An 11,005-nucleotide genomic window follows, 5' to 3' on the forward strand; every position below is an offset into this window, starting at 1 on the left:
TCATCTAAAAGTAGTCTAAAGTGATGCTGGTAAAAAATAGAAATAACAACAGATTAAAATACCCAGTTAAGGAATAAAAATTTAAAAATATATGATAGATTAAAAATCAACACTGTATAAATTAAATGACTTGCATATAATTTTACTAATAACATTAATTGATAGAAGACTATATTACATAAAACTGATAAAAGACTAATATAATAGCTTAGCATTAATTGATGATAATGTCTAAACATTGATCTTTGATTTTAATAATATTTATAGGGTAAAAAATATATGGAGTTATGTACAGAAAAACCATCAAAAAGTTTAGAGATATCCATCAAAAGAATTAATATATTTTCATTTCAAATGAAGAAATGAAGAAAATAAACGCAAAATTCGAAAACGTTCATGAATCACATGGATTGACATTGATAAATGCCATATATATCAAAAAAACACCAATTGAATTCCTCTTGAAGAACATATTGAACAACTTTATCCTAATCAAATAAGCATTCTTCATGAATGATACAAGAAAAATTAGTAAACTTTTATAAATTTTCATACCTTATTCTTCAAATACTAAAGCAATCATAAAAGTAATGTAAAATTACATGTATGAAAATCTTGTAGTAGAAACTAAACTGAAGCCATTGATCAACTATGTTACGAGATATAACAAGCCAGATAAGAGGAGGTAAATTCTTATAATGGGTAAAAGGTGTATACATGATACTTATTTATAATAGCACAAGTTAAAAAATTTAAAATTGTTATTTTTCTTTTTCCTATATAAGGCCATGACTCAGTGTGTAACTTCATTTGGGGATATAACTACCAATGAATGATCAATTCTTGAAGACATGATCAAAGATAAGCATGCAATAGCACCATCAGATTTCTATCACTTTTTCATAAAATAAACATATCAAAATTAGATATTAATATTATAATCTAAGGTAAATTGATAATAAAAAAATATAGTTATTTATTTCAGATTCTCTTAGAAAATGATAAAGACAGAGCAAAGGTAATATTATTTGACATAGCAAAAACTCTCGTTGGATGCATAATAGAAGAATTCATTATAGAAAAAAAAAGGTAACTCCTAATCTTATTTAAGTAATTAATTAAACCAAAAATGATTTATATATAAAATTAACATTTATTCTCATTGAACAAAAAAATAACCAAAGTCTGTATTCCTAGAAGTTTGTGTTAAATATCGAAAATACAATCAACTTCCTTATGAAGTAAGGAAATCTAGCCTAGGGAACGATAACATTAAAAGAAATCTAGCTCTAACCTGATATCACAATCGATATAGACGATGAAGACATAACCCTAGATTTGTCCAAGAAAAAGATAAAGGTGGAGAAGAATTTTTTTCTCGACTCAATAATAAAATGAAACAGAACGAATAAAAGATCTGGTTTCTGAATATTTTATAAAATAGTTTAAGTTTTCTAACTAAAATTAAGAATCTTTATAAGAGATTTTCATAAACTTTTTTAAATATTTTATATGCCTATGTGGATGTTTTATCATATAAAAATGTAGTAGAGTTAGCATTAATCTTTAATTTATAATTTTTTTTAAGTTTATCAATGATTAGAAACAAACTTCATATTGTCTTTAGTTTCGTTCTAACCCACTTTTAATTAATTATCTTAGCTTATTGGCTTTAATTATTCATCTTTTTTTTATAATGCTATTTTTTCAAGCGTTTTGAACTTTCGCAACACCATACATTTTCAAGTCAAGCTTAGTTTCATGTCGATCTAAATAACATGAAAATTTAAATTGACTTTGGATTACATTTGTTTCATGTCAATTCAATTATTAACATGAAAAATTAAATTCAATATAGCACATTCAAATAAACATCAAAGAAAATAAATAATCACAATGCTAAAGTTTAGAGATATAAGCGAGCAAAAACTATCAAAGTAGAACCGATGAATAAATTTTAGTAAGTAAATAAATTAAATATAATTAATCATGGTATTTGACCATATGCACTGCACGTGCATAAAACCTATTATAATAATTACCCAAGATGTAAAAAATACTCATATAATTCTTTATACCCAACTTTATTTTTTAATGTAAAGATTTATTAATTATTTTAAAAATTATATTATCACAAAAGTCACTTTATAGTTTTGCACTCAAAGAAAAAGAATTGATGATAAAAAATAGTATGTCCACGTGCCAAACATGTGCATTATACTAGTGATTAGGAAATAGTAATACCGAATACATTATATATTTATACATGCTTAATGAACTATCAGCCTTGAATATTTTATTTGTAGATGTTTGAGAATTGAAAAATATGAGATATTTGATTGATTCTTACTAGTTGCTACTTTGTCCCCCCCCCAACTATGTGTAGCCTGCAAAAGAGGGAGAAAGTCAATGAGCATTAAGCAACAAGTCAACAACTTAGTAATTACTAATTAGTATGTGAAATTATATTCCTTAGTCTTTTTATGTGAAATTTTATAAATATGTTGCTTCTATGCTTGTTTGTCTTATGTTGGAAAAGATTTGTTTGAGTTGTGCGCCTCACTTTAGAGAAGCGCGTGCATCATTGTGCGCCTTGCTCATGATGCGCGTAAGGAGACTTTACGCCCCATATTGCGCATTGCGCCTCGATAGCACTAGATGGACATACATCTATAATGTACACATCAAGAAAGAAACATGCTAATGCACACAAATACACAGAAAGACATGCATACTGTTGGATATTTTTTTGAAAAAGTCAAATTGACTTAATCTAATCCTCTTAAATCTCCAACTAACCCCATATTTCTCCTTAACCCTCTCCACTATCCGTTCTGTTTCTCTCCCTATATAAACTCTCTCAATCATCTCATAATTACATATTCATTTTCTCTACCTACTCTCTCTCCTCTCATCTCACGGTAAAGAAAGAAAACAGTGGAGTGAAAATTTAAAAATAATAATAATAATAGAGAGATAATTCTCACGGGTTTTTCTGCTACTATATACTTAAGTGTTATTATTATTTTGGGCAACCTTCTTCATCTGAGCAGAAGCTCTATGCTCTCGTCCGAGTACGGAGGTCGACTGTTTCCGGGGGCTTTTACCGCTAGGGGGAAGAGGATCGACTGCGCCAGGGCGATAGGCGAGTCATCTATCTACTAGGGCAGTGAATCACGACTGCACCTGTTCAGGCATGGTGTTCTAACTCTTTTAATTTCAGATTTAATCTAATTTATTCTCTTTTTTTACAGCAATCTAGAAGATAGATTTATTTTATTGCTGTTAATTTAAATCTGAAATTAATTGTTTTTATTTAGTACATTTTTCTCTGTTAATTATGTGTTAATGTGAGAAAAAATTTATAAAAATTACTGTTCATCAGGTTCGGTTTACTGTTCACCCAAACATGTCTTTGTTTTGCTTCTGTTCCCTGTAAACAAGTTTGTTACTGTTTTTTTTTTTCAAATAGTTACTACAAATATTCATTTGTCCATTAATTAGTTGCTGTTAAAAAAAAAAGGTTACTGTTCGCAGGAAAAGAAACATAGAATATTGTTCTATTTATTTGTTAATTACTATTAGCAGGAAAAGAAACATAGAATATTGTTCTATTTATTTGTTAATTACTATTATAATTTCAATATTCTTTTCAATTATTAATCAAAGTCATACTCCTTTCTATTTATTTGTTAATTACTATTATAATTTCAATATTCTTTTCAATTATTAATCAAAGTCATACTCCTCGGTAGTATCTAGTAATTTTGACAAAATCTTTCTCCCATTTAGATTCCAAATACCTAGACTAGTAAACTCAAATTAGACTTATGGCTAACCCTGATCATTCTAAGAGTGTCAAACCTGAGAAGTTCACCGGTGTTAACTACAAACGGTGGGCTAATCAGATAAGATACTGGCTCACAACCCTAGATCTTCTTCCAGCCATTGATACTCCCGATTCTTCATCCAGTGGATCTCAACCCACCAATTCTCCTGTTTATGGTCCACAACCTGAACCATCTCCTTCCACTTCTGGTTCTGGTGTTAGCTCCTTTTCTAGCTCTATGAAACCAGACGAAATCAACTATCATTGTTGTCATAGGATTCTTAGTGCACTTTCGGACAACCTCTATGGTATATATTATGAGTTCAAAAGGGCTAAAGACCTATGGAATGCTCTAGAAGCAGAATATGGCTATGATGATGCCGGAATTCTGCGTTTCACCTCCTCCTCCTTCAATAAGTTCATGATGATTGATGACAAACCCATTAATGAACAAATCCATGAATTCCAAGATTTCCTTCGTCACCTTCAATCTAAAGGAAACTCTTTCACTGATGACTTCAAAGTTTCCTGTTTGATTGATAAACTCCCTCCCTCCTGGTCTAGATTTGCTGGAGATCTTCGACACAAGTAAGGAGATCTAACATTAACCGAAGCCCTCAAGGCTATTCGTATTGAAGACCAGCATAGGTAAAATTCCAAAACCAAGACTGAATCAAAAGCTAAAGTGAACTTGGTAGAGGATAAGCCTAAATCTAGGAATTTCAAACCCAAAGGAAAGAAATTCAAGAAAAACCAGCAATCCTTCAACAAATCTTCTTCCAAATCCAATTCCAATCCCTCCAGCCATAAGTCTGATGAAAAGTTCTGCTATGTCTGTGGTAGAACCAATCACCTGGCTCCCAACTGTTTCTTTCGGAAGAATGAACCGGCCAAATCTGCTCCTAAAGAAAATGGATCCAACAAAGTTAATATGATTGAAGAGAATCTAACTTCCTTCAGGTTAGCCTCTTCATCCTATCTTGTGAATTCTCTTACTTCTTTCACTGATTGGTACTTAGACTCCGGAGCTAATATCCATGTTTGTAATGATCGCTCTTGGTTTTCTACTTATCAGGAATCACGTGGAGGAAGCATAAGCTTAGCAGATGACTCCACCAAACAAATAATGGAAAGTGAGTGCATAGAGCTCACCGTGACCTCTGGGAAAGCTCTAAATCTGCAAGGCGTTCATCATGTTCCTTCTCTCCGTCGCAACCTGATCAGTGAATCTCTTTTTCTTAGAGTTGGATTTAGGATTGTAAAAGAATCCAATAAATTTGTGATTACAAAGAACAATGTATTCATAGGAAAAGGTTTTACTTGTAATGGCATTTTTAAGCTTAATATAATCAATTTCAGTTCTAATAAAATTCCTGAGTCTCCTATTGCACAAATTGTTGAGTCTTGTGATGTTTGGCATGGACGACTTGGACATGTCAATTTTCAAACCCTGCAGAGAATGATTAAATTGAATCTTATTCCCAAATCTTCTCATGATCCCTCATCTAAATGTGAGATTTGTGTTCAAGGAAAACACACTAAAAAACCATTCAAGTCTATAACTAGAAACTTCGAACCTCTCGAATTAATACATAGTGATGTGTGTGACTCGAACCGAGTTCTTACCCAAGGGGGTAGAAGATATTTTGTGACATTTATAGACGATCACTCCAGATATTGTTACACATATCTTCTCAGAACCAAAGATGAAGTCTTAGATAGGTTTAAAGTGTACAAAGTTGAATCTGAGAACCAACTTGACAGGAAGATCAAAATTCTTAGATCTGATCGTGAGGGGGGGATATACCTCAATTGATATGACTGAATATTACCAAGAACACGGTATTATTCATAAGGTTACTGCTCCCTATACACCACAGTCTAACGGGGTAGCTGAACGAAAGAACAGAACCCTAATGAACATGGTAAACTGTATGTTACTCAGTTCAGGAGCACCTGAAAATCTCTGGGGTGAAGCTCTCATTTATGCTTGCTTCATTCTCAATAGGGTTCCCTAGAAATATTCTGATATAACTCCTTATGAACATTGGAAGGGGAGATCTCCTAGTATGCACTTCTTTCGGGTTTGGGGTTGCTTGGCTAAGGTAGCTATTCCCGAACCTAAGAAGAGGAAAATTGGTTCTAAGACTGTTGATGCTGTTTTTATTGGATATGCACTAAACAGCAATGTTAATAGATTTCTAGTCATTAACTCTGAAATTAGTGACATATCTAACAATACTATCATTGAAGCTAGAGATGCAGTTTATTTTGAAAACATCTTTCCGTTCAAATCCAAAATCTCAGAAAATCCTAGAACATCTTTTCGTTTATTTTGAAAACATCTTTCCGTTCAAATCCAAAATCTCAGAAAATCCTAGAACATCTTTTCCTTCTCATCTACCATCATCTAGTTCTTCTCAGCCTTTTGACATTGAACCTCGAAGGAGCACAAGAGGTAGAATTCAAACGGATTATGGAGAAGACTTCTTTATCTTTCTTGTTGAAGGTGATCCAAACTCATTCCAAGAAGCAATGGATTCACCTGAATCTCCTTTCTGGAAAGAAGTCATTGATAATGAGATTAAATCTATCATGAAAAACCATACTTGGATACTCACCGACTTACCTCCAGGCTGTAAACCTGTAGGTTGTAAGTGGATATTCAAGAAGAAACGTAGAGCTGATGGTTCCATAGATAAATTTAAAGCTAGATTAGTAGCTAAAGGCTATACTCAACAAAAGGACATTGATTACTTTGATACATATTCTCCTGTAGCCCGAATCTCAACTATTCGAGTATTATTAGTCTTTGCTTCTATTCATAAGCTGATCATACATCAGATGGATGTCAAGACTGTTTTCCTGAATGGTGATTTAGATGAAGAGATCTATATGCACCAACCTGAAGGATTCATTGTCAAGGGCCAGGAAAACAAAGTCTGTAAACTTGTTAAATCTTTGTATGGTCTTAAACAAGCTCCTAAACAATGGCACCAGAAATTTGACAAAGTCATTGCGCAATATGGTTTCACTGTGAATGAACACGATAAGTGTGTTTACACTAAAGTGATAAACAATGACTATGTCATTCTCTGTCTATATGTTGATGATATCCTTATCTTTGGAACCACTCTTGAATTAATTTTAAAGATTAAGGATTATCTTTCCAAGAACTTTGACATGAAAGACTTAGGTATTGCTGATATGATACTTGGAATAAAAATCTCTAGAGACACTAGAGGAATATCTTTAAGTCTTTCTCACAATATTGAGAAAATGTTGATCAAATTCAACTATCATAACACTAAACTTGTTTCCACACCTTATGATTCTTCTATATCCTTAAAGAAGAATGAAGGTGAGCCTGTATCCCAGCTAAAATATTCTCAGATGATTGGATCTCTTCTATACATATGTAACCGGACCAGACCTGATATAGCTTATGTTGTAGGGAGACTGAGCCGATATACCAGTAACCCTAATCTAGATCATTGGTCTGCCCTAGAGAGAGTATTCAAATACTTGAAAGGGACAGTGGACTATTGCTTGACTTACACTGGATACCCTGATGCTATTGAAGGGTATAGTGACGCTAATTGGGTCACAGATTCTAACAGTGTAAAGTTCACATCTGGATATATTTTTCTTTTTGGTGGTGCTACTGTATCCTGAAAATCCTGTAAGCAAACAGTAATTGTCAGGAACACCATAGAATCTGAGCTGATTGCTCTTGATACCACATGTACAGAAGCAGAATGGTTAAAAGATTTTCTTTCTGAACTTCCTTTGGTCCCTAAACCTTCTCCTCCAATTTCCATTCATTCTGATTCTAGATCGACCATAGAGCTTCTAAAACAAGTGCATGTGAATAAAAAATTGAACAAACATATTCAAATAAGATATAAATCTGTACAACGTCTGCTAGGCAAAGTTGTGATCTTGGACTTTGTAAAGTCTGAGAAAAATCTTGCTGACCCTTTGACTAAGGGATTATCCAGGAGTGTGGTTCTGAATTCATCGAGGGAGATGGGGTTAAGCCCATAGATGAGGTCACTGACAGCGGTAACCCAACCTCTATTTGGAGACGTAGTCCCAATGTTGGTTCAATGTGGTAGTAACAAGCTGGACTAGTGACACTCGTGTGGAGCATCGACCTGGATATATTTATATATCATTATGTAGCATATGCTACTACTTCTTCTCTATGGTGACGATGCTCTAATGATACAGGTGGTTAGGCTGAGTTTTACTCTTAATAAGTCCAACGCGTGTATTACGAAGGGTACGATATCCAGCTGTAGTACCCTTGGAGGACTTACCTACTTGAGAGAAACCGTGATGGCCGCGGTTGGGGGGGCTGGGCTAACCCTTAGAAACTCTCATGAGTCGGTTATTATGAGCATGGCCTTTAACGCTCAACACGTTTTGCTCAATAGATAAAACGTATTGTGTGTGTTTTCGTCAATACTTGATTCAAGGAGCCTAATTCAAGGCCTAGTCCATTATGTCCCTCAGGTGGCAATGAACTCACTAAGGAAAGGTTCAAAGCCGGAAGCTACCTTTTCCGAATTCACGATACGAAAGGTTGCCCAACCTATATTTGTTTTGTGTTTTATTGATTTACTTATTGATTTTGTGTTTTTAGTCAGTATTGCCTTTTGGGGGGGACTGTTGGATTTTTTTTGAAAAAGTCAAATTGGCTTAATCTAATCCTCTTAAATCTCCAACTAACCCCATATTTCTCCTTAACCCTCTCCACTATCCATTCCGTTTCTCTCCCTATATAAACTCTCTCTATAATCTCATAATTACATATTCATTTTCTCTACCTACTCTCTCTTCTCTCATCTCACGGTAAAGAAAGAAAACAGTGGAGTGAAAATTTAAAAAAATAATAATAGAGAGAAAATTCTCACGGGTTTTTCTGCTACTATACACTTAAGTGTTATTATTATTTTGGGCAACCTTCTTCATCTGAGCAAAAGCTCTGTGCTCTCGCCCGAGTACGGAGGCCGGCCGTTTTCGGGGGCTTTTACCGCTAGGGGGAAAGGATCGACTGCGTCAGGGCGATAGGCGGGTCCTCTATCTTCTAGAGCAGTGAATCATGACTGCACCCGTTCAGACCTGGTGTTCTAACTCTTTTAATTTCAGATTTAATGTAATTTATTCTCTTTTTTGACAGCACATACACATGCGCTCATTCACGCACGTGTGCACACAGACACACAAACAACCAGACGTACACAAATAGACACCCACACATGCACATAGACACATACGTACATACATACATAATCAACCGGTTACTAGTATATCTTTAGCTTATCTTTATGGATAATCATCAACATCAAATCTTCTAATGAGCCAATTTCTCCCGTATCAGTAGCATATGTATTATTCTGCACATTTTATACCCGTCTAATCTAATTTAGCAAAATGAGCTACCAAAGGACAAAGTGGCGAGGTACCCTAGAAAGGTATGCCTCATCAAATCTGCCCACCCCCACCCTCACCCCAAGTCCCACATGGCATGGCAATAAAACTAGTGGTTCTTACTTCATCAATACCTCCAAGTTACCAACTCCTAGATTTCTCCAAAGCATTGGTCAACCTCATCAGCGTAACAAAATAATGAGGTGCTTTCTATTAGACACTATCATATTGCAAGTGGTCCGCAAGTATTAGATTCATATACTTCAGCAACTATGTATGTTACCACATGCAACATATGAGAGAACTGAGAAGAGGCAATCTAGTGACAAAAACATCAGCATACAGCATTAACAATGAGTGTTCCAACTTCATAATTGTACAATCTACTGCTAAGCAAAGAAGAGAAATCTAAGAAAACCCACCGAACTATTGGAAAATACCCTTGCACTATTGAAAAATCTCATAAATGATGATAACGGGTGGAGTAATAAGTTTGAACTATGACAAATCAAACTTAGTGAAAGTTTTGAATGAAGAACATTTATGTGGGAGCACAAGCCAACAACAACCAGCTCACATTCTTAGCTCTTGGACTTTGGATTTGTATAATTTTGAAAGTTCAGGGATTTGTGTACAAAACTCCTCAAAATTCATGGGGGGTTCGTGAAATTCGCCATTAGAATAATCCAAGCATATATAAACATAAGTCCAAAAGATAAAGAAAGCTTATTAAAAAGGTATTCACGTAATGATCCATTGACACATCAAGGAATAAACTTCATACATCAAACAAACTGTGAAATTATTTAGAAATTTGCCAGTAAATCAAATGGGCCTCAAAACGCATAAAACCCTAATGAAATAAAGAAAATCTCAAACCCCTTGCAAAATCGAAGCCTCCTTTCTATAACCAAGCCCTCTAAAGCCCTAAATCGTCCCAAACCAAGCCCCATTACCTCTACAAAAACCCTAGCCCTTGGAAAAAACCTAGATAAAGAGATAAATAACTAGAAAACAATAAAAATTTTAAATTGTACCGCCGCTATTGCTCTTCGGATGCTCCATCAACGGAAGAAGGGACGATAATGACAGGAAGCACGGGGTTGAGGCCTCGGAGAGCGGTTATTCTCGTGAGGTGTCGGCGGTGAGTCACGGGGGGTGAGCAGAATCGGCGAAGAAAAGTAGAGCTCAGGCGAGTGAGGGCGATTATTAGAGAAGAAAAGAGAGGGAACAGAGAGGGTCAATTGCGAATACACCCCCACTATTTTTGCGGATTGGCCCCCCTATTGTTCGGCCCAGTGGAGAAGACCTCGCAGTGAATTTTTTTTTTTTTTAATTAATACAGGAGTACACAAGATATTGACGGTTGGGGGTGTATCCTACGGTTGCAAAAGGTTCCTTGGGTATTAATATATGCCTACAGCTTCCGTGCTCCATAGAGATTAGTTGGAGCAATGATGACATATCCGTAAATAAATTCCTTAAAAATAGCTCTCACAATTCTAGGTAGATAGATTTGACGGTTATGAAGTGTTCCACACCCAAAATTGTAATTAACTATGGGTAGAAAGGTTATTTTAGGAAATACAATTTATGAGAGAAACAGAATTTATCATTAATTAAAATTCTTTAATTAACTATTAAAACCGAAGCTTTTCTCCGCACTTTCCATTAGAAGAAATTGGTCAGACTCTAAAAAATCTCGTGAAGAGAAAGAGAACGCCATGAAAGGTACCTCTT

The 11,005-nt window shown here is 34.7% G+C and overlaps 1 protein-coding gene across 3 annotated transcripts in view; it reads right to left on the minus strand.

The window, feature by feature from the left end:
* The window catches only part of LOC109843922 (cation/calcium exchanger 1-like), a 31,072-nt gene extending 20,571 nt beyond the window's left edge, over positions 1-10,501 (minus strand). For all 3 annotated transcript variants that reach the window (XM_020412903.1, XM_020412902.1, XM_020412901.1), the window contains exon 1: positions 10,303-10,501. The gene's annotated coding sequence lies outside the window, so the exon portion shown is untranslated. The remainder of the gene's footprint in view (positions 1-10,302) is intronic.

Source organism: Asparagus officinalis, chromosome 5 (assembly GCF_001876935.1).
Source record: "Asparagus officinalis chromosome 5, Aspof.V1, whole genome shotgun sequence".
Lineage (NCBI taxonomy): Eukaryota > Viridiplantae > Streptophyta > Magnoliopsida > Asparagales > Asparagaceae > Asparagus > Asparagus officinalis.